The 23,303-nt window shown below is 44.5% G+C and overlaps 1 non-coding gene across 1 annotated transcript; it reads right to left on the bottom strand.

Moving 5' to 3' along the window:
- Nucleotides 1-780: 780 nt before the first annotated feature.
- Nucleotides 781-853, bottom strand: trnaa-agc. Its single transcript has one exon. It is a non-coding gene; the product is annotated as a tRNA-Ala (tRNA).
- Between the last annotated feature and the right edge of the window lie 22,450 nt (nt 854-23,303).

Raw genomic sequence — 23,303 nt, 5'->3', positions numbered from 1 at the left:
CCCAGATTGATGCAGGGGGAACTCTTACCCAGATTGATGCAGGGGGACCTCTTACCCAGATTGATGCAGGGGGACCTCTTACCCAGATTGATGCAGGGGGACCTCTTACCCAGATTGATGCAGGGGGACCTCTTACCCAGATTGATGCAGGGGGACCTCTTACCCAGATTGATGCAGGGGGAACTCTTACCCAGATTGATGCAGTGGGACCTCTTACCCAGATTGGTGCAGGGGGAACTCTTACCCAGATTGGTGCAGTGGGAACTCTTACCCAGATTGATGCAGTGGGACCTCTTACCCAGATTGGTGCAGTGGAAACTCTTACCCAGATTGATGCAGTGGGACCTCTTACCCAGATTGGTGCAGGGGGACCTCTTACCCAGATTGGTGCAGTGGGACCTCTTACCCAGATTGGTGCAGTGGAAACTCTTACCCAGATTGATGCAGTGGGACCTCTTACCCAGATTGGTGCAGGGGGAACTCTCACCCAGATTGGTGCAGTGGGAACTCTTACCCAGATTGATGCAGGGGGAATCTGCCCGTCATCTCGGGCATGCGAGGACACCCGATACACTCTCCGTTTCCATTTGGAGGCCTCCACACAGCTGCCACAAAAACAAAGATCCGCTTCCCTGTTTGTGTGTTATCAATACACACACTGAGATACACTGCTGATCCAATGCCACAGATGTTTATCTGTTTTTGTGAATGAGGGATCCTTTGCCCAGAGAGCAATGTATGAGAGTATGGAGAGTGTGTGTGTGTCAAAACAAGGAATCTTGGAGAATGCGGGCATCGATCCCGCTACCTCTCGCATGCTAAGCGAGCGCTCTACCATTTGAGCTAATTCCCCAGCTGTTAGATGTGGCCACAAGCAGTAATCTAGAGGCTCCCACCCTGGCCAGGGGCTCCTCTTGGCTTAACTGGTAACTTACTCGCTAGCAGTTGCTGAGCCATGATGACTCGTAAGAACTGTCACTTCTGGCAAGTAGGACTGGTTAGCTCAGTTGGTTTAGAGTGTGTTGCTAACAATGCCAAGGTTGTGGGTTCAATCCCTGCACTTGCCATGAGATGCTTTTTGAGTGCCTATGTTCTGTGCCCCTTGCAGGTGTGGCGTCTGCTAAGAGAGAGAGAGAGAGAGAGAGAGAGAGAGAGAGAGAGAGACAGAGACAGAGATAGAGACAGAGACAGAGACAGAGACAGAGACAGAGACAGACAGACAGACAGACAGACACTCTGACGTACAGAGTGGACTATGTATCCAAACCCTCCCATAAATAATAGAAGCAATCCAGCCATGGCATCTGACAGGTGTAGGCCTATCATGAGGGGTTGGGGGTATTCCAGGTGATTTGTGTCATTTGTTCCAAACTCAATCATCTTGAAAGGTCTTACATAATGGCTGAGAGGTACCTGCTTTAGATTTAAACACTCAGTACTACCAGAGATCGTTTCTAACTGTGTGACATAATGTTTACAGTATTATTGTCTAGACCCATAATGTAAAACCTAGCTAGGAGCAGTGCATCAAAAACAACAGTCATATTGACAAACAGTATTGATAGTACACGAAGGTTAGCTAGTGTACTGTCCTGCACATCATTGCATAATGTGCGGTGTCACAATGGGATGCAGGACTGGGGACACCTTTGCTCAGACCTCCCAAAACCCTGGGCTATTTCCCAGCCGTATCGATCCTACCATGACAGACAGAAGACTAAATGAGGACACAGGTATTGATCTGAAACTGGATTAAAAACTCATCTGAAATATACTCTGAGAGTTTAGGTATCTGTGGATATGTTAGTATCGTTGTTGTAGTCCTAGAAGCCACGTCCTGTAACTATATCCTGTCTTCCTACATTTTATCTGTTTAGAGCAGTTACCCACTGCTATTTCTGGATGTGAATAATTTGTGGATTATTTATTAGCCTACAGCAGATCACTGAATGACAATCTAAATGAACTAGTAAACAGAACTAGTGATGTTATGTTCTCTGACATCTTGAACAACTAGCTGTTGCTTCAAGTTGACCGATATATCGCCAAACCAGTAAGTGGTGTCCATGACAACATAGCAAACTATTGTTTTGTTTTATGGTAAACACAAACTGCTTTCAACAGGTCAGTAGAATAGAAGAAACCATACAACCTAACACAACAGCAGGCAGGTCTCAGGTTTGTTTAAATAGTGTTTGACTCTCACCCTGATAAGAAAGATCTATGTCAGTCTTTGTATGAGTGAATAGAGTATACTTAACTGTCCTCTCTCTCTCTCTCTCTCTCTCTCGCTCTCTCTAGTCCTGTGCTACTGCCTCTGGCTTAGAGGTTTTCATTTTATTGCCTTTTTGAACGTGTATCCTACCTACCTACAAAGCGTTTCACAATAAGGCTTGGTTTTGTCTTGCCACCACAATTAAGTTAATTCAACGCAATGAATCCCTCATGGCCTTTCATGGCATTGTGCTCCTTTATACATGACTGTAGGGGATTTAAAGGATCCAAGAAGGATGGTTTTGTGGTCTAAGTGCTGTGTCAACATGTCCAACAGAAGAGCTACCTGTGTACTCACATACCTTAGACTCAGAGAGTGACTGGCCGTGTCCCAAAACCCATACTAGCGTGCTACATAAACTGCATACTTATTTCGGCGTTTGATCTAGTAGAATTCACACATCCTTTCCCACTCACGTGTTTGACGGCAGCTGATAATCAGATAAATTGACGTGCTGTACCAAAATGAACGCATGATGGTAGTCAACGCAATCACGCATTACATGAAATTTCACACCCTATAACACAGTATTTTTTCGCATACTATTTAGTATGCTAGTATGGGTATTTGGACACGGCCACTGTCTTATAAAGCTGTAGGGAGATGCAGGGCACGTACTAATCACAAGCATTGTTTAACCATACCATATCATCATAGTCAACAAGCATGCTAATTCTAAGCAAGGTGTGTGTATGTGTGTTTGTGTGTCTGTGTGTGTGTGTGTGTGTCTTGTGTGTGTGTGTGTGTGTGTGTGTGTGTGTGTGTGTGTGTGTGTGTGTGTGTGTGTGTGTGTGTGTGTGTGTGTGTGTGTGTGTGTGTCGATTTGTTTGGACCAACTGGTGGCATTTTGTTAGTCCCCACAAGGTCAAATGCTATTTCTAGGGGGTTTAGGGTTAGGGTTAGAATTAGTGTTAGCGTTAGGGTTAGAATTAGGTTCAGGGTTAGGAGCTAGGATTAGGTTTAGGGTTAAGATTAGATTTTCGAGTTAGGGTTAATGTTAGGGTTAGGGAAAATAGGATTTTGAATGGGATTGAAATGTGTTTCCCCACAAGGTTAGTTATACAAGACTGTGTGTGTGTGTGTGTGTGTGTGTGTGTGCACGTGTATGTGAGAGAGAAAGAGAGTGAGTGGGTGTGTGTGTGTCTATGTCCGTGTGTGTCTGTGTGTGTGTCTGTGTGTGTCTGTGTGTCTGTGTCTGTATCTGTCTATGTCTCTGTATGTCTGTGTCTGTGTGTGTCTGTGTGTGTCTGTGTGTGTCTGTGTGTGTCAATGTCTGTGTGTGTGTGTGTGTCTATGTCTGTGTGTGTCTGTGTGTGTATGTCTGTTTTTGTGTGTGTGTCTGTGTGTGTGTCTGTGTGTGTCTATGTATCTGTGTCTGTGTGTGTCTGTGCCTGTGTGTGTCTATGTCTCTGTGTGTGTCTGTGTGTGTCTGTGTCTATGTGTGTCTGTGTGTGTGTGTCTGTGTGTGTCGGTGTGTGTGTCTGTGTCTGTCTGTGTCTGTCTGTGTCTGTGTGTCTGTGTGTGGCAATGTCTGTCTGTGTGTGTCTGTGTTTGTCTGTGTCTGTGTTTGACAATGTCTGTGTGTCTGTGTCTGTGTGTGGCAATGTCTGTGTGTTTCTGTGTGTGTTTGTGTCTGTGTGTGTCTTTGTGTGCCTGTGTGTGTCTGTGTCTGTGCTTGTCTGTGTGTGTGTGTGTGTGTGTGTGTGACTATGTCTGTTTGTGTGGCTATGTCTGTGTGTCTGTGTCGGTGTCTGTGTGTGGCAATGTCTGTGTGTGTGTGTGTCTGTGTGTGTGTGTCTGTGTGTGTCTATGTCTCTGTGTGTGTCTGTGTGTGTCTATGTCTGTGAGTGTATGCGTGTGTCTGTGTGTGTCTATGTTTGTGTGTCTCTATATTTGTGTGTGTCTGTGTGTGTCTGTGAGTGTCTGTATGTGTCTGTGTGTGTGTGTGTGTTTGTCTGTGTGTGTCTGTGTCTGTCTGTGTGTCTCTATTTCTCTGTGTGTCAATGTATGTGTCTATGTCTTTGTGTGTCTGTGTCTGTGTGTTTCTATGTCTGTGTCTGTGTGTGACAATGTCTATGTGTGTGTGTCTGTGTTTGTCTGTGTGTGTCTGTGTGTGTCTTTATGTGTCTGTGTCTGTCTGTGTCTGTGTGTCTGTGTGTGTCCGTGTGTGTCTGTATGTGTGTGTTTGTGTTAATGTCTGTGTGTGTCTGTGTGTGTGTCTGTGTGTGTCTGTGTCTCTGTGTGTATGTCTGTGTCTTTGTGTGTATGTCTGTATGTGTCTTTGTGTGTCTATGTGTGGCTGTGTCTATATGTGTCTATTTTTGTGTGGGTCTGTGTGTGTCTGTGTCTAAAACCTAATACCCAACATTCTAAAGACACTATACAAGAGAAAGTAATTCTCCAATCTGCATTTGTCATCACTATTAACTGTTATTATAAACCAATGAGAAAGGATTAACACATTTAGGACCAACTGCAAAAATAACTGCAGTGTACCGTACCAGGGACAGTGAAGAAAGCAAACTAACTGGTAGGGTAAGGTCTCAGGTAAACTAACTGGTAGGATGAGGTCTCAGGCAAACTAACTGGTAGGATGAGGTTTCAGGTAAACTAACTGGTAGGGTGAGGTTTCAGGCAAACTAACTGGTAGGGTGAGGTCTCAGGTAAACTAACTGGTAGGATGAGGTCTCAGGCAAACTAACTGGTAGGATGAGGTTTCAGGTAAACTAACTGGTAGGATGAGGTTTCAGGCAAACTAACTGGTAAGGTGAGGTCTCAGGTAAACTAACTGGTAACATAATGAGTTACAACAACAATGGCAACCGTCACCTCAAGGCACATCAAAAGGCTTCTGTAACTTTGAATTCATTTTCCATTGTGTGATCAAACATCGCAGAGATGAAGGGGAACAGGAAGGAGGGGGTGTTGTGCCGTAAGTTATGTTACTGCTGAGACGTTTAGTTGTACTGCATGAGCAGGCTCTACAAACCCTGCAAACATAGGAATGACAAAGCTGTTAGTTGTACACCAACTTATTATTCATACATGAACTATATGATATACAATGATTGTCCATCTACCAAACAATGAACCACTATTAGTACCAAACAATGAACCTCTATTAGTACCAAACAATGAACCTCTATTAGTACCAAACAATCAACCTCTATTAGTGATGGCTTCTTTAGACATATCATATTATCTCTTTGATCCAGAGGACAGCGTTCACCTCAGAAGTGAGAGTACATTGTTTTATCTGGGTCAACATATATGGATCCTGATGTGTTAGACGATGTTTGTATAAGGTCAAAATCAAGGAATGGAACAGCTGTTCAAGAGATGATTGGTCATAAGGATGGTGTCTATGTTTTTATGGAAATGTAAATTCAATGTTGCCTTAAATCAGTGGTGTAATGTAATGCTTTTTCAAATTCAAAATGGATCAAATGTGGGAGCTCAAAGGATGTGAAACAATCTAACCCACTTTTAGCAATGAAGGCGGTCGTTGGTACTCAACTGTGGTCTAAACGGAATAGATCTATCATTATATATCGCTATCATCCATCTATCACAGCTGTATAGTCCATCACCTATTTCAAAGCATTATGAAGAAGATCTAGGAGAACTGATGGACAACACTGTCACACCAGGCAGGGAAACATATCATCTGTCTGTGAGAGAGAGAGAGAGAGAGAGAGAGAGAGAGAGAGAGAGAGAGAGAGAGAGAGAGAGAGAGAGAGAGAGAGAGAGAGAGAGAGAGAGAGAGAGAGAGAGAGAGAGAGAGAGAGAGAGAGAGAGAGAGAGAGAGAGAGAGAGAGAGAGAGAGAGAGAGAGAGAGAGAGAGAGAGAGAGCCATCTACCTCCTAGACTGCAGTGCAGGGACCTCTTGTATTCAACCCACAACATGACTGACTCTCTCTCCCTCCATCAGCCAGCCCTTTCACCTTGGCTATTGAAATTCTATTAAGAGATTAGGCACGGCTGGTTACATCCTCTCTCTCTCTCTCTCTCTCTCTCTCTCTCTCTATTGACGTCAGAGATGCCAGACGCCAGTCGAGCAGACTTCCAAAGTGTTGCATCGCCGCCTCTCGTTCACGTCTCCCTTTCCCCCGGAGACACGCACACAGCGAAGCGGCAGGTTAGCAGGTCCCTCCTCAGGCAGGGAAGAGTGTGCTTGGAATACCAAAGAGTCCCTCTCTGTGACAAGGCAATGGGTAGTAGATATATCTGGAGCCGTGCCAGTCCGTTGTCAGATACAACACCCAGTAACAAGACCCCAGGTCATTAGTAGTAGATTGGTTCCTGGATCCCGAGGTGCCATGTCCTCTGGAGGGGAATGTCATTGAGTGTAGACTGAGATTGGTAGCGACAACGGGCCATGGCGGACCTGGGGTTTGATAGAATCTGGGGAAAGTGTGACCAAGGTTTATTACCTTTACAATGTTATTTTCAGACTGTAGAATTCTAAATTATTTGTGTTTTTTGGCAGTTTTTGATAACTAACCTCTTACATTCTTTATTTCAAATCATTTTTGCGGTTGTTGTTTTCAAAAGGGTTTATCTGGTATGAAGGAGACATGAATCTCTGGTATCCAGCTGATGGTGAAGGTCAACCGGTATTTTGAGCCCACACTATGCTCCGGGTCGGGGTGCTGGAAGTAGGGTGAAAACTCCATCACAAGAAGCTAGCTGCCAAATGTAATTACATTTCAGGCAGTCTCAGACAGTTCGCTCTTGAGGTGACAGAGTGAAAAGGCGACCATCATTGCTAATTAAAGTTGAATGTCCTCTGCAGGGGCCGAATATTGCATTTCATTATGCATTACTTTCATTTTTCATCCTACCATAGAGAGTAACAAAGAAACTTGGGAATGCCAGGCACATATCTGTTGATTGGGTGCCAGACCTCCTCATGTTCTGGCTACATTACCACCTGTGCTCTATGTGTGTGTGTGTGTGTGTTTGTGTGTTTGTGTGTGTGTGTGTGTGTGAGAGAGAGAGTGAGAGAGAGAGACTCATCTCTGTCTCCGAGTAATTTCACGGCAGTAACCCAATCTCCCCGGAGTCTGCTGTCTGTAGTGCCGCCGTGAAAAATTGTTTTTTGTTTAAATGTAGAGAAAAATTGCATAAGGCGGCCCCTGCCTGCTGCTTTCATAACTCGTAAGAAATCTATTGTGGGCCTTTCGGTTGTATCGCTGGAGAGCCATGCTCTCATAGATTTTCTGTGTCAAGGATTCAGGTTTGTATGCCACAACATACTGACTAAACATTCACTGGCTCTTTTTATGTGTTGTTTGTATTACAGAACAGGAAATGTACTCATATACAGGAAGTGATGCCCTACTACAAATATGCCCTACTACGATAGAAAACGTTGATAATAATGGTTTCTGTGTTCATATTTCTGTGTTAACAAATGTTTCGAAGCAAAATATATGATCTGTGCTAGGAAATTCAAATTGGAGGGAAATGGCATATTCTGTTAAAGCACAGGAAATGAAGTCATCGCACTAATCCTTCCATAATAGAAAGACAATGTTATATGCCTATCCTCTCAGTGTCAATGGTTGTCAAGGCAAAATACTTAATCTGTGCTGAACATGAATAAAGCATTGGGGGAAAACAGAATACATAATGACATTCAAAACATGTTTTAGGAGCACAGCCAGCGGTCGGCACTTCCGAGATCAAAGGCTTATACCCAGAAGACACTGGGGTCTCTCTCTAAGCTCCTGGTGGCCTACTCAATTCCATGGACAATAGGCAGAGGGTTGCCAGTTACAAGTCGAGCCTTTGAACACACCCAGCGCCCCAGAGACATGCCACACACACACACACACACAAGCATTTCACTGAACCTTTTCTATTTGCCTTTTATAAACTGTGTGTGACAAATAAAATTCGATTTGATTTGATTTCACACACATACACACACACATGCAAACAAACTCCCTGCGGGCATACGCGTAGTGTTGGTCACCTTGTGTTCGCAATCTGAAGATGAAGGGACAAATGTTAACTGCCATCACACAGTAGCTTTAAAACAACAATTACCCCCTAAGACACTATCTGGTATTATATCACTGTTCCCAGAGGATCACATTGAGGTGTGACTAATGATGACAATGATATTTCATGTGCTGATTCTATGCAAAACACATCCATCAATCAATATTTAAACCTCTGAGAAAGAGTGGTCCTGCAATCAATAGTGTGCGTGTGTGTGTGTAAAGGTGCATGTGTGGGCAAGTGTGTGTGTGTGTGTGTGTGTATGTGTGTGTGTGTGTATAAACAGTAGGAAATCATATCAAATAAAATGTTATTTGTCAGAACTGGCGACTTTAACGTGAAATGCTTGCTTACGAGCCCTTCCCAACAATGCAGAGTTTATAAAACAGTAACAACAGGAATGAAATAAAATACAGAAGAATGGAGCTATATACAGGGAGTATACCTGTACCAGATCAATCAATCAATCAAATGTATTTATGAAGCCCTTTTTACATCAGCAGATGTCACAAAGTGCTATACAGAAACCCAGCCTAAAACCCCAAACAGCAAGCAATACCATGCAGCACGGTGGTTAAGAAAACTCCCTAGAAAGGCAGAAACCTAGCAATGCAGCTATATACAGGGAGTACCTGTACCAGATCAATGTGCAGCTATATACAGGGAGTACCAGTACCAGATCAATGTGGAGCTATATACAGGGAGTACCAGTAACAGATCAATGTGGAGCTATATACAGGGAGTACCTGTACCAGATCAATGTGGAGCTATATACAGGGAGTACCAGTACCAGATCAATGTGCAGCTATATACAGGGAGCACCAGTACCAGATCAATGTGGAGCTATATACAGGGAGTACCAGTACCAGATCAATGTGCAGCTATATACAGGGAGTACCAGTACCAGATCAATGTGCAGCTATATACAGGGAGTACCTGTACCAGATCAATGTGCAGCTATATACAGGGAGTACCTGTACCAGATCAATGTACAGCTATATACAAGGAGTACCAGTACCAGATCAATGTGGAGCTATATACAGGGAGTACCAGTACCAGATCAATGTGGAGCTATATACAGGGAGTACCTGTACCAGATCAATGTGGAGCTATATACAGGGAGTACCAGTACCAGATCAATGTGGAGCTATATACAGGGAGTACCAGTACCAGATCAATGTTCAGCTATATACAGGGAGTACCAGTACCAGATCAATGTGAAGCTATATACAGGGAGCACCAGTACCAGATCAATGTGCAGCTATAAAACAGGGAGTACCAGTACCAGATCAATGTGCAGCTATATACAGGGAGTACCAGTACCAGATCAATGTGCAGCTATATACAGGGAGTACAAGTACCAGATCAATGTTCAGCTATATACAGGGAGTACCTGTACCAGATCAATGTGGAGCTATATACAGGGAGTACCAGTACCAGATCAATGTGCAGCTATAAAACAGGGAGTACGAGTACCAGATCAATGTGCAGCTATATACAGGGAGTACCAGTACCAGATCAATGTTCAGCTATATACAGGGAGTACCTGTACCAGATCAATGTGCAGCTATATACAGGGAGTACCAGTACCAGATCAATGTGCAGCTATATATAGGGAGTACCAGTACCAGATCAATGTTCAGCTATATACAGGGAGTACCTGTACCAGATCAATGTGCAGCTATATACAGGGAGTACCAGTACCAGATCAATGTGCATCTATATACAGGGAGTACCAGTACCAGATCAATGTGCAGCTATAAAACAGGGAGTACCAGTACCAGATCAACGTGCAGCTATATATAGGGAGTACCTGTACAAGATCAATGTGCAGCTATATACAGGGAGTACCAGTACCAGATCAATGTGCAGCTATATACAGGGAGTACCTGTACCAGATCAATGTGCAGCTATATACAGGGAGTACCAGTACCAGATCAATGTGCAGCTATATACAGCGAGTACCAGTACCCGATCAATGTGGAGCTATATACAGGGAGTACCAGTACCAGATCAATGTGCAGCTATATACAGGGAGTACCTGTACCAGATCAATGTGCAGCTATATACAGGGAGTACCTGTACCAGATCAATGTGCAGCTATATACAGGGAGTACCAGTACCAGATCAATGTGCAGCTATATATAGGGAGTACCTGTACCAGATCAATGTGCAGCTATATACAGCCAGTACCAGTACCAGATCAATGTGCAGATATATACAGGGAGTACCTGTACCAGATCAATGTGCAGCTATATACAGGGAGTACCAGTACCAGATCAATGTGGAGCTATATACAGGGAGTACCTGTACCAGATCATGTGCAGCTATATACAGGGAGTACCTGTAACAGATCAATGTGCAGCTATATACAGGGAATAACAGTACCAGATCAATGTGCAGCTATATACAGGGAGTACCTGTACCAGATCAATGTGCAGCTATATACAGGGAGTACCTGTACCAGATCAATGTGCAGCTATATACAGCGAGTACCAGTACCAGATCAATGTGGAGCTATATACAGGGAGTACCTGTACCAGATCAATGTGCAGCTATATACAGGGAGTACCAGTACCAGATCAATGTGCAGCTATATACAGGGAGTACCAGTACCAGATCAATGTGGAGCTATATACAGGGAGTACCTGTACGAGATCAATGTGCAGCTATATATAGGGAGTACCAGTACCAGATCAATGTGCAGCTATACATAGGGAGTACCAGATCAATGTGCAGCTATATACAGGGAGTACCTGTACCAAATCAATATGCAGCTATATACAGGGAGTACCAGTACCAGATCAATGTGCAGCTATATACAGGGAGTACCTGTACCAGATCAATGTGCAGCTATATACAGGGAGCACCAGTACCAGATCAATGTGCAGCTTTATACAGGGAGTACCAGTACCTGATCAATGTGCAGCTATATACAGGGAGTACCAGTACCAGATCAATGTGGAGCTATAAAACAGGGAGTACCAGTACCAGATCAATGTGCAGCTATATACAGGGAGTACCTGTACCAGATCAATGTGCAGCTATATACAGGGAGTACCTGTACCATATCAATGTGCAGCTATATACAGGGAGTACCTGTACCAGATCAATGTGCAGCTATAAAACAGGGAGTACCAGTACCAGATCAATGTGCAGCTATATACAGGGAGTACCTGTACCAGATCAATGTGGAGCTATATACAGGGAGTACAATTACCAGATCAATGTGCAGCTATATACAGGGAGTACCAGTACCAGATCAATGTGGAGCTATATACAGGGAGTAACAGTACCAGATCAATGTGCAGCTATATATAGGGAGTACCAGTACCAGATCAATGTTCAGCTATATATAGGGAGTACCAGATCAATGTGCAGCTATATACAGGGAGTACCAGTACCAGATCAATTTGGAGCTATATACAGGGAGTACCTGTACCAGATCAATGTGCAGCTATATACAGGGAGTACCTGTACCAGATCAATGTGCAGCTATATACAGGGAGTACCAGTACCAGATCAATGTGGAGGTATATACAGGGAGTACCAGTACCAGATCAATGTGGAGCTATATACAGGGAGTACCTGTACCAGATCAATGTGGAGCTATATACAGGGAGTACCAGTACCATATCAATATGGAGCTATATACAGGGAGTACCAGTACCAGATCAATGTTCAGCTATATACAGGGAGTACCAGTACCAGATCAATGTGAAGCTATATACAGGGAGTACCAGTACCAGATCAATGTGCAGCTATAAAACAGGGAGTACCAGTACCAGATCAATGTGCAGCTATATACAGGGTGTACCAGTACCAGATCAATGTGCAGCTATATACAGGGAGTACAAGTACCAGATCAATGTTCAGCTATATACAGGGAGTACCTGTACCAGATCAATGTGGAGCTATATACAGGGAGTACCAGTACCAGATCAATGTGCAGCTATAAAACAGGGAGTACCAGTACCAGATCAATGTGCAGCTATATACAGGGAGTACCAGTACCAGATCAATGTTCAGCTATATACAGGGAGTACCTGTACCAGATCAATGTGCAGCTATATACAGGGAGTACCAGTACCAGATCAATGTGCAGCTATATATAGGGAGTACCAGTACCAGATCAATGTTCAGCTATATACAGGGAGTACCTGTACCAGATCAATGTGCAGCTATATACAGGGAGTACCAGTACCAGATCAATGTGCAGCTATATACAGGGAGTACCAGTACCAGATCAATGTGCAGCTATAAAACAGGGAGTACCAGTACCAGATCAATGTGCAGCTATATATAGGGAGTACCTGTACCAGATCAATGTGCAGCTGTATACAGGGAGTACCAGTACCAGATCAATGTGCAGCTATATATAGGGAGTACCAGTACCAGATCAATGTTCAGCTATATATAGGGAGTACCAGATCAATGTGCAGCTATATACAGGGAGTACCAGTACCAGATCAATTTGGAGCTATATACAGGGAGTACCTGTACCAGATCAATGTGCAGCTATATACAGGTAGTACCTGTACCAGATCAATGTGCAGCTATAAAACAGGGAGTACCAGTACCAGATCAATGTGCAGCTATATACAGGGAGTACCTGTACCAGATCAATGTGGAGCTATATACAGGGAGTACCAGTACCAGATCAATGTGCAGCTATATACAGGGAGTATCAGTACCAGATCAATGTGGAGCTATATACAGGGAGTACCTGTACCAGATCAATGTGGAGCTATATACAGGGAGTACCAGTACCAGATCAATGTGCAGCTATATACAGGGAGTACCAGTACCAGATCAATGTGCAGCTATATACAGGGAGTACCTGTACCAGATCAATGTGCAGCTATATACAGGGATTACCAGTACCAGATCAATGTGCAGCTATATACAGGGAGTACCAGTACCAGATCAATGTGGAGCTATATACAGGGAGTACCAGTACCAGATCAATGTGCAGCTATATATAGGGAGTACCAGTACCAGATCAATGTTCAGCTATATATATACGGAGTACCAGATCAATGTGCAGCTACAGTGGGGAAAAAAAGTATTTAGTCAGCCACCCATTGTGCATGTTCTCCCACTTAAAAAGATGAGAGAGGCCTGTAATTTTCATCATAGGTACACGTCAAATATGACAGACAAAATTAGAAAAAAAATGCCAGAAAATCACATTGTAGGATTTTTAATGAATTTATTTGCAAATTATGGTGGAAAAAAAGTATTTGGTCAATAACAAAAGTTTCTCAATACTTTGTTATATACCCTTTGTTGGCAATGACACAGGTCAAACGTTTTCTGTAAGTCTTCACAAGGTTTTCACACACTGTTGCTGGTATTTTGGCCCATTCCTCCATGCAGATCTCCTCTAGAGCAGTGTCGCTGGGCAACACAGACTTTCAACTCCCTCCAAAGATTTTCTATTGGGTTGAGATCTGGAGACTGGCTAGGCCACTCCAGGACCTTGAAATGCTTCTTACGAAGCCACTCCTTCGTTGCCCAGGCGGTGTGTTTGGGATCATTGTCATGCTGAAAGATCCAGCCACGTTTCATCTTCAATGCCCTTGCTGATGGAAGGAGGTTTTCACTCAAAATCTCACGATACATGGCCCCATTCATTCTTTCCTTTACACGGATCAGTCGTCCTGGTCCCTTTGCAGAAAAAACAGCCCCAAAGCATGATGTTTCCACCCCCATGCTTCACAGTAGGTATGGTGTTCTTTGGATGCAACTCAGCATTCTCTGTCCTCCAAACACGACGAGTTGAGTTTTTACCAAAAAGTTATATTTTGGTTTCATCTGACCATATGACATTCTCCCAATCCTCTTCTGGATCATTCAAATGCACTCTAGCAAACTTCAGACGGGCCTGGACATGTACTGGCTTAAGCAGGGGGACACGTCTGGCACTACGTCTGGCGGCGTAGTGTGTTACTGATGGTAGGCTTTGTTACTTTGGTCCCAGCTCTCTGCAGGTCATTCACTAGGTCCCCCCGTGTGGTTCTGGGATTTTTGCTCACCGTTCTTGTGATCATTTTGACCCCACAGGCTGAGATCTTGAGTGGAGCCCCAGATCAAGGGGAGATTATCAGTGGTCTTGTATGTCTTCCATTTCCTAATAATTGCTCCCACAGTTGATTTCTTCAAACCAAGCTACTTACCTATTGCAGATTCAGTCTTCCCAGCCTGGTGCAGGTCTACAATTTTGTTTCTGGTGTCCTTTGACAGCTCTTTGGTCTTGGCCATAGTGGAGTTTGGAGTGTGACTGTTTGAGGTTGTGGACAGGTGTCTTTTATACTGATAACAAGTTCAAACAGGTGCCATTAATACAGGTAACGAGTGGAGGACAGAGGAGCCTCTTAAAGAAGAAGTTAGAGGTCTGTGAGAGCCAGAAATCTTGCTTGTTTGTAGGTGACCAAATACTTATTTTCCACCATAATTTGCAAATAAATTCATAAAAAATCCTACAATGTGATTTTCTGGATTTTTTTTCCTCAACTTGTCTGTCATAGTTGACGTGTACCTATGATGAAAATTACAGGCCTCTCTCATCTTTTTAAGTGGGAGAACTTGCACAATTGGTGGCTGACTAAATACTTTTTTTCCCCACTGTATATACAGGGAGTACCAATACCAGATCAATTTGGAGCTATATACAGGGAGTACCTGTACCAGATCACTGTGCAGATATATACAGGGAGTACCAGTACCAGATCAATGTGCAGCTATATACAGGGATTACCAGTACCAGATCAATGTGGAGCTATATACAGGGAGTACCTGTACCAGATCAATGTGCATCTATATACAGGGAGTACCAGTACCAGATCAATGTGCAGCTATATACAGGGAGTACCTGTACCAGATCAATGTGCAGCTATATACAGGGAGTACCAGTACCAGATCAATGTGGAGCTATATACAGGGAGTACCAGTACCAGATCAATGTGCAGCTATATATAGGGAGTACCAGTACCAGATCAATGTGCAGCTATATACAGGGAGTACCTGTACCAGATCAATGTGCAGCTATATACAGGGAGTACCTGTACCAGATCATTGTGCAGCTATATACAGGGAGTACCAGTACCAGATCAATGTGGAGCTATATACAGGGAGTACCAGTACCAGATCAATGTGCAGCTATATAGGGAGTACCAGTACCAGATCAATGTGGAGCTATATACAGGGAGTACCTGTACCAGATCAATATGCAGCTATATACAGGGAGTACATGTACCAGATCAATGTGCAGCTATATACAGGGAGTACCTGTACCAGATCAATGTGCAGCTATATACAGGGAGTACCAGTACCAGATCAATGTGGAGCTATATACAGGGAGTACCAGTACCAGATCAATGTGCAGCTATATATAGGGAGTACCAGTACCAGATCAATGTGCAGCTATATACAGGGAGTACCTGTACCAGATCAATGTGCAGCTATATACAGGGAGTACCTGTACCAGATCATTGTGCAGCTATATACAGGGAGTACCAGTACCAGATCAATGTGGAGCTATATACAGGGAGTACCAGTACCAGATCAATGTGCAGCTATATATAGGGAGTACCAGTACCAGATCAATGTGGAGCTATATACAGGGAGTACCTGTACCAGATCAATATGCAGCTATATACAGGGAGTACATGTACCAGATCAATGTGCAGCTATATACAGGGAGTACCTGTACCAGATCAATGTGCAGCTATATACAGGGAGTACCAGTACCAGATCAATGTTCAGCTATATATAGGGAGTACCAGATCAATGTGCAGCTATATACAGGGAGTACCAGTACCAGATCAATTTGGAGCTATATACAGGGAGTACCTGTACCAGATCAATGTGCAGCTATATACAGGTAGTACCTGTACCAGATCAATGTGCAGCTATAAAACAGGGAGTACCAGTACCAGATCAATGTGCAGCTATATACAGGGAGTACCTGTACCAGATCAATGTGGAGCTATATACAGGGAGTACCAGTACCAGATCAATGTGCAGCTATATACAGGGAGTATCAGTACCAGATCAATGTGCAGCTATATACAGGGAGTACCAGTACCAGATCAATGTGCAGCTATATATAGTGTGATGTCACGAGAGGCTGTGTCCTGGAGGGACGTTACATCCCCCTGAGGTGGCTGCAAACCCAGACAGCTATGGCTCCATCTGCTGGTATGGTCGGGAACTCCACCCCTCTATGGCCAATCTTCCCACGCAGCTGAAACAAATGAGGAGCTGATGAGCTGAAGGTTTGGGAAGGGAAGAGACACACTGAGGGAGGGTGTGGGGGGTGAAGAGACACAATCTCCAACCTGGGCTCTCTGGAGGACAAGAGTGCTGCACGTCCACTTCCATGAGGAATATAAGGATTTGGAGATACTTACCTTTGGGAAATACTCACCTTTGGATATATGCACCTGTGGAAATACGTGAGAGACATTTGGAAGGACTTTTTGTTGGGTTGGCCACTAGCTGCAACGTGGACTACAGTAAGGCTGGGGAAAAGTTATCTGAGCGAGTGAGAATTATGATTTTGGATGTGGAAGAGACATCCCTGAACTGTTAACCCTTAAAGAGCCACAAGAGAACAGAATTTTGTTATATTTTCGTTAATTTCCCAAGACCTATAATAAAATCCTTGTTTTGTTTGAACCTTGTCTCCTTGCACTACGTGAGCAATCCCGCTGAAAGCTGTGTAGCCTCTCGTGACGTCACAGATGGTGGAGAATACGGGCAAGCTCAAGCGTTAATAGTGCATGTCAGAGGAGGATACCGAAGGTTTGATCACCCAGTTTTCCAAGTTGGCCGTAGGCTCCCCGCCCGACTGAAATGGAGGACATATTGAAAGCCCTTGTTGCTGGCCAGCAAGCCCAGATGCAAGCAAACGTGGCTCTCTTGGAGGAGCAAAAGAAAGCCAACCTTCTGAAGGCAGAGGAATTGCAGTTGCAGAGACAGAGGGTGGTCCAAAATACCCGCCCAATAAAGGCAAGTGACTTTATATCTAAGATGGGAGCTACCGATGACATTGAGGCATACCTGCATGCATTTGAGGCCACGGCCACTAGGGAAGCCTGGCCCAAGCAACAGTGGGTTGGTCTGTTAGCCCCCTTTCTAACCGGGGAATCGCTGAATGCTGTCCGGGACCTGGGCCCTGACCAGGTTACTGACTATGATGCCCTGAAGTCTGAGATCCTCAGCAGATATGGACTCACAAAGTTTGGTATGGCCCAGCGCTTTCACAGCTGGACCTTCCAACCAGACCAACCTCCTCGGGCGCAGATGCATGAACTTGTCCGAATCGCAAGGAAATGGCTGGATCCGCAGAGGAATCCAGCAGCGGCGGTGGTGGAGGCCGTTGTGGTGGATCGTTACCTACGCGCCCCTGCCTTATGAGGCAAAACGGTTCATCAGTCAACAGGCCTTGACCACGGCTGATCTGACCGTGGAAGCTGTGGAAAAGTACCAGGCCACAGCGGAGATGCTGAATGCTTCCCGAAAAGACCCCAGGAGTGCGGCCCCACCACAAATGGGAAGAACCCGTCCAAAGGACCCCAAGGTCTCGAACCCAGCCACGTCAGGACTTATCCCGGCTCCAGGGGGAGCCAGAAACCAGGCGGGTCCAAGAAGAGTACACCAGGAGGGGGAAACTCGACAGTGTTACCGGTGTGGGGAGATGGGACATATCTCCTGGCAGTGTGGGAAACCAGCCGATGAACCTATGCCCACTGCGGAGTCCTCCAGCTCAGCACCCACACACCGTTTTGCCTCGCTCTTGGGAGTCGTAGATGGCGGCCCAGATCGACCCCCCACCTGCCCGGTAACTGTGAATCACCATGATGTGGAGGCCTTACTGGATTCTGGTAGCCGGGCCACCCTGGTGCGTAAGGATTTGGTGGGCCCAACGTGTCTGACCCCGGGGAAAGTCCTCCCAGTTTCCTGTGTCCATGGGGACACCAGAGAATACCCCATTACTGAACTTACAATGACCAGCACACGGGGAACCATACACACGACGGCGGGGGTGGTTGATTCCCTCCCCGTCCCTGTCCTAATTGGGACGAGACTGCCCAGCCTTTTACCCACTCTGGAGAGAGTCTCAGGAGAGGATAACCCCGAGTACCTCGGAAACGGAGAGGCAAGACTCATGCTGGGAAGGCTCCGGTGCAATCCTCCGAATTACTCACTCCCGCCCGGGCTCTGATAGGGATGGCAGGTGCCCAGACCGACACAGAGACGGAGCTACAGAATCTGGACAAAGAACTGTCTGGTCTGAAGGGGACCGCTGAGAGGTATCGTTTGTTAAAGCAACAGTTAGACATGAAGACAGAAGAGTTAGATATCCTCCAGGCTAAACTCCAACAGAGCTCCTTCCATAAGCAACAGGAGGAGCTGGAGAGGCTGCGCAGGACCATCGAGGAGTGTGAGGAGACCCTGCGCAGTAGTAAGGAGGTCCAGAAGAAGGCAGAGGAGAAGTACAAGGTGTTGGAGAACAAGATGAAGAATGCGGAGGCAGAGAGAGAGAAGGAACTGAAAGCTGCTCAACAGAAGCTAAACTCTGCTAAAACCAAGGCTGATGCGTTCAGTAAGAAACTCAAGGAGAGACAACAGGAGGCTGAGTCCCTGGTCCTAGAGGTGGAGGAGTTGAAGAGAGAGCAGGCTGGCAAGCACCACGGCAATGCGGACGCCCTCTCCCGGCGTGATGCCTTCTTCGCTGCCTTTACCCCGACGAGGACGTCGGTCCCGAGGAGGGGGATGTGTGAGGTCACGAGAGGCTGTGTCCTGGAGGGACGTTACATCCCCCTGAGGTGGCTGCAAACCCAGACAGCTATGGCTCCATCTGCTGGTATGGTCGGGAACTCCACCCCTCTATGGCCAATCTTCCCACGCAGCTGAAACAAATGAGGAGCTGATGAGCTGAAGGTTTGGGAAGGGAAGAGACACACTGAGGGAGGGTGTGGGGGGTGAAGAGACACAATCTCCAACCTGGGCTCTCTGGAGGACAAGAGTGCTGCACGTCCACTTCCATGAGGAATATAAGGATTTGGAGATACTTACCTTTGGGAAATACTCACCTTTGGATATATGCACCTGTGGAAATACGTGAGAGACATTTGGAAGGACTTTTTGTTGGGTTGGCCACTAGCTGCAACGTGGACTACAGTAAGGCTGGGGAAAAGTTATCTGAGCGAGTGAGAATTATGATTTTGGATGTGGAAGAGACATCCCTGAACTGTTAACCCTTAAAGAGCCACAAGAGAACAGAATTTTGTTATATTTTCGTTAATTTCCCAAGACCTATAATAAAATCCTTGTTTTGTTTGAACCTTGTCTCCTTGCACTACGTGAGCAATCCCGCTGAAAGCTGTGTAGCCTCTCGTGACGTCACAATAGGAAGTACCAGTACCAGATCAATGTGCAGCTATATACAGGGATTACCTCTACCAGATCAATGTGCAGCTATATCAAAATCAAATCTAATCTTAATTTATTTGTCAAATGCTCCGAATACAACAGGGGTAGACCTTACAGTGAAATGCTTACTTTCAAGCCCTTAACCAACAATGCAGTTTTAAGAAACAATTAGTGTTAAGAAAGTATTTACTAAATAAACTGAAGTAAACAATAAATAAATAAAAATAGAAAAATAACAAATAATTAAAGAGCAGCAGTAAAATATCAGTAACGAGGCTATATACAGGGGGTACTAATACTTTATCAATGTGCAGCTATATATAGGAAGTACCAGTACCAGATCAATGTGCAGCTATATACAGGGAGTACCAGTACCAGATCAATGTGCAGCTATATATAGGAAGTACCAGTACCAGATCAATGTGCAGCTATATACAGGGATTACCTCTACCAGATCAATGTGCAGCTATATCAAAATCAAATCTAATCTTAATTTATTTGTCAAATGCTCCGAATACAACAGGGGTAGACCTTACAGTGAAATGCTTACTTTCAAGCCCTTAACCAACAATGCAGTTTTAAGAAACAATTAGTGTTAAGAAAGTATTTACTAAATAAACTGAAGTAAACAATAAATAAATAAAAATAGAAAAATAACAAATAATTAAAGAGCAGCAGTAAAATATCAGTAACGAGGCTATATACAGGGGGTACTAATACTTTATCAATGTGCAGTTATCTACACGATGTACCCGTACCAGATCAATGTTCAGCTATATACAGGGAGTACCAGTACCAGATCAATGTGCAGCTATATACAGGGAGTACCAGTACCAGATCAATGTGCAGCTATATACAGGGAGTACGAGTACCAGATCAATGTGGAGCTATATACAGGGAGTACCAGTACCAGATCAATGTGCAGCTATATACAGGGAGTACCTGTACCAGATCAATGTGGAGCTATATACAGGGAGTACCAGTACCAGATCAATGTGCAGCTATATACAGGGAGTACCAGTACCAGATCAATGTGCAGCTAAATACAGGGAGTACCAGTACCAGATCAATGTTCAGCTATATATAGGGAGTACCAGTACCAGATCAATGTGCAGCTATATACAGGGAGTACCAGTACCAGATCAATGTGCAGCTATATACAGGGAGTACCAATACCAGATCAATTTGGAGCTATATACAGGGAGTACCTGTACCAGATCACTGTGCAGATATATACAGGGAGTACCAGTACCAGATCAATGTGCAGCTATATACAGGGATTACCAGTACCAGATCAATGTGGAGCTATATACAGGGAGTACCTGTACCAGATCAATGTGCATCTATATAAAGGGAGTACCAGTACCAGATCAATGTGCAGCTATATACAGGGAGTACCTGTACCAGATCAATGTGCAGCTATATACAGGGAGTACCAGTACCAGATCAATGTGGAGCTATATACAGGGAGTACCAGTACCAGATCAATGTGCAGCTATATATAGGGAGTACCAGTACCAGATCAATGTGGAGCTATATACAGGAGTACCTGTACCAGATCAATGTGCAGCTATATACAGGGAGTACATGTACCAGATCAATGTGCAGCTATATACAGGGAGTACCAGTACCAGATCAATGTGCAGCTATATATAGGGAGTACCAGTACCAGATCAATGTGCAGCTATATATTGGGAGTACCAGAGCAATGTGCAGCTATATACAGGGAGTACCTGTACCAGATCAATGTGCAGCTATATACAGGGAGTACCAATACCAGATCAATTTGGAGCTATATACAGGGAGTACCTGTACCAGATCACTGTGCAGATATATACAGGGAGTACCAGTACCATATCAATGTGCAGCTATATACAGGGATTACCAGTACCAGATCAATGTGGAGCTATATACAGGGAGTACCTGTACCAGATCAATGTGCATCTATATACAGGGAGTACCAGTACCAGATCAATGTGCAGCTATATACAGGGAGTACCTGTACCAGATCAATGTGCAGCTATATACAGGAGTACCAGTACCAGATCAATGTGGAGCTATATACAGGGAGTACCAGTACCAGATCAATGTGCAGCTATATATAGGAGTACCAGTACCAGATCAATGTGGAGCTATATACAGGGAGTACCTGTACCAGATCAATGTGCAGCTATATACAGGGAGTACATGTACCAGATCAATGTGCAGCTATATACAGGGAGTACCAGTACCAGATCAATGTGCAGCTATATATAGGGAGTACCAGTACCAGATCAATGTGCAGCTATATATTGGGAGTACCAGAGCAATGTGCAGCTATATACAGGGAGTACCTGTACCAGATCAATGTGCAGCTATATACAGGGAGTACCAGTACCAGATCAATGTGGAGCTATATACAGGGAGTACCTGTACCAGATCAATGTGCAGCTATATACAGGGAGTACCAGTACCAGATCAATGTGGAGCTATATACAGGGAGTACCAGTACCAGATCAATGTGCAGCTATATATAGGAAGTACCAGTACCAGATCAATGTGCAGCTATATACAGGGATTACCAGTACCAGATCAATGTGGAGCTATATACAGGGAGTACCTGTACCAGATCAATGTGCATCTATATACAGGGAGTACCAGTACCAGATCAATGTGCAGCTATATACAGGGACTACCTGTACCAGATCAATGTGCAGCTATATACAGGGAGTACCAGTACCAGATCAATGTGGAGCTATATACAGGGAGTACCAGTACCAGATCAATGTGCAGCTATATATAGGGAGTACCAGTACCAGATCAATGTGCAGCTATATACAGGGAGTACCTGTACCAGATCAATGTGCAGCTATATACAGGGAGTACCTGTACCAGATCATTGTGCAGCTATATACAGGGAGTACCAGTACCAGATCAATGTGGAGCTATATACAGGGAGTACCAGTACCAGATCAATGTGCAGCTATATATAGGGAGTACCAGTACCAGATCAATGTGGAGCTATATACAGGGAGTACCTGTACCAGATCAATGTGCAGCTATATACAGGGAGTACATGTACCAGATCAATGTGCAGCTATATACAGGGAGTACCAGTACCAGATCAATGTGCAGCTATATATAGGGAGTACCAGTATCAGATCAATGTGCAGCTATATATTGGGAGTACCAGAGTAATGTGCAGCTATATACATGGAGTACTTGTACCAGATCAATGTGCAGCTATATACAGGGAGTACCAGTACCAGATCAATGTGGAGCTATATACAGGGAGTACCAGTACCAGATCAATGTGCAGCTTTATACAGGGAGTACCAGTACCAGATCAATGTGGAGCTATATACAGGGAGTACCTGTACCAGATCAATGTGCAGCTATATACAGGGAGTACCAGTACCAGATCAATGTGGAGCTATATACAGGGAGTACCAGTACCAGATCAATGTGCAGCTATATATAGGAAGTACCAGTACCAGATCAATGTGCAGCTATATACAGGGATTACCTCTACCAGATCAATGTGCAGCTATATCAAAATCAAATCTAATCTTATTTTATTTGTCAAATGCTCCGAATA

This window comes from Coregonus clupeaformis, chromosome 15 (genome assembly GCF_020615455.1).
Source record: "Coregonus clupeaformis isolate EN_2021a chromosome 15, ASM2061545v1, whole genome shotgun sequence".
NCBI classification, from domain to species: domain Eukaryota; kingdom Metazoa; phylum Chordata; class Actinopteri; order Salmoniformes; family Salmonidae; genus Coregonus; species Coregonus clupeaformis.
Note: the sequence above shows the minus strand (reverse complement) of the source record. Positions and strands in the feature narration are given on the sequence as shown.